Below are 2,500 nucleotides of genomic sequence, written 5' to 3' on the forward strand. Positions count from 1 at the left end.
GCCGGCGGGACAGGCTTACTGGCAGTGACTCTTTGCTATCTAATGAACGTCCCGCAGAGTGCGATCATCAGCCCGGAATGGAAGGAATTGCCCGGAAGGCCGCTGCTCGGGAGGGATTGCACTGTAGCCAGATATGACCCAACTCATTTCCCCTGTCGGTGGTGAGCGGAGGCGACGTGCGGGGTCGGCGGGACGCATGTCGAGGGAGGCTTTGAGGTTTGCAGTGACGGGAGGATTGGCTTCCCTCTGCCTCCCCTGACACCAAGCCCAGCCTCGCCGCTTCTTTAACTGCAACAAACAAGGCGTGGGTCGGTGTCTGAGTCGTGGCGTCCTCAGTAACGGATCAGGGATTACTACGGCAGGCAGCAGAAGCCACAACACGTGCAGCAGCAGCGGCAGCAACAACAATAAATAAAGTAAACCGGTAGCAACAACACGACCCGCCAGAGACACAACAAAAAACGCCAGCAACGGCAACAATGACAACAGCGTGCGGCTCGCGTGCTGCTCTCCGAGGTATATTCATTTGCGCGGCATCCTCTTCCCCCCTGCACGCCGCGAAAAAATAAATAAATAAACAAAGGGAGAAAAGTTATTAATCTGCCGCTGGTCGGCGTGTTTCCCTTTCCGGCGGCGACAGCACGTGCCTGGCCGCCCCTCCCTCACCCGCCACTGAGTTATCCATGACCGACCAACTGCGTTTTCCATGGCGCCTTTAATTCTCGAGTGCAGCATCGGCGTGTGCTTGCCCGAGCACATGACTGCCTCGTGTGGCGGGGAACAGACACCCGTGGAAAGGCAGAGTGACTCCCGCCGATCTCCTCCCTTCCCCTCGCCACTGCTGCCTGTCTCCCGCCAGCGAGGGCGTGCTACAGAAAAGTTTATTCCTAAGACGCAGGAAAATAAAAACGCCTACAAGATACGCAGTCACCTGACCCAAGTTTCGGTGCCGATTCAGGAACACAAAACTTGGAACGTGGTTTTGCGGAATGAAGGGAAAAGTTTGCCTCGCCCACCACGCTGCGATCCGGCTCGATAGGCCTCGCGCAGCCCTCACCACCCTCTGATCTGGCGGAGTCGCGGAAGGAGAGCCTCTCGCCTGTCTCATTGCCCCTGCAGAGTGCGGCGGATGTTCCTGTCTCGGCATAAGTAACGAGGGAGGATTGTTGACCCTGGTATAATATAGCGTGGTGTGATGACTTCTCATTTTCTAAGATATTAAAGATGTCGTGGTCGGACATACACGCGCCGTTCAAGTGCTGGCCGCGACCTCCCTCAACCTTCCCCATCGTTAATACCTCGGCAACTTGAGGTAGCGGCGCCTCGTGCTGCTGGAGCCGAGGGCGGCGTGTCGCACTGGGGAAGGTCTGCATTACGGCTCCGCCAGGAATGACCGACGCACCAGCCAGGAATGCTGTGGGCAGGTCAGCTTTAACCAGCCAGCTTGGAATGGACGTGGAGTTGCCAGCGGCAGAAAAAACAAACCTTATTCTCTCGAAGCCACAGCGTCGAGGCGCGAGTTTGTGACTTCCTGTTGAGTAAGAGTACTTAGGCTGCGACGTTGGAAGGTGTGGCAGGGCGAGATGACGTGTAGGGTGTTAGGGGCGAGTGTGTGTGGCAGCGAGTGAGCGCCTCTGGCAACTTCTCTCTTGGCCCGCTTTCACGTAAGTGCGTAAGGCCAAATGCTCATCTCTTTTCCTTTAGTGATACATGCATTATAAAACGCTTCCTACAATATTTCCGCGGCTGTGTTCGCCCTCGTGCGACGGGGAAAAATACCCTGCCCCCGGAGACAACATTTTCGGCGGCTCCGAGGCGGTATTTTGCCGGCAAGTCGCCTTTCCTTCTATTTCTTAAGTTAAAACTATGTAAATGCCAAGAAACCGGGCGCTCACTTACACAAACGGGAAGGTTAAGCGGGATTAGGCTTCGGGTGTTTCAGTAAATCTAGTAAAGAAAAGCAGACAGAATTTGATTATGTGGATAAGTCTAATCTCTGTTTGGATTACATAAGCAAGATTGTGTTGGCACAGTACGATAATGCGGCGGAGCAGGGTGTTGCCATATGTCTGAACCGCCGCTCCCTCCCTCCGCCTTGATTTTCACCAGGGATCCCAAATTAAATTACTTCACACTCCGGGGCCTCGAGTCAAGTTGAAATATAACAGATTGCTCTCAATAGGTCGAGGAGAAGCATTGCGTGTCCGGACCGATCCAGCTGAGCCTTGACATCTTTTTGACACACGCATTAAATCACATCGAATGACATTGAGGTTTAACTTTCTCGATATTGCTAGTACTGCCTTTCCCAATCCTGCCTCCCTACACCTCCGCTCTCGTCCGCCACACACACACACACACACACACACACACAGGGTTGCATTTTTAGCGAGCGTGCACGCAACTCCATCGCTTATTGGGCAGACCCTGGATAATCATTCGAGAGTACCACCTGACCTCCCTTAGCCACGCAGATAGGAGGAGGAGGAGGAGGAGGTGC

The sequence above is a fragment of the Portunus trituberculatus genome, chromosome 44 (genome assembly GCF_017591435.1).
Source record: "Portunus trituberculatus isolate SZX2019 chromosome 44, ASM1759143v1, whole genome shotgun sequence".
Taxonomy (NCBI): domain Eukaryota; kingdom Metazoa; phylum Arthropoda; class Malacostraca; order Decapoda; family Portunidae; genus Portunus; species Portunus trituberculatus.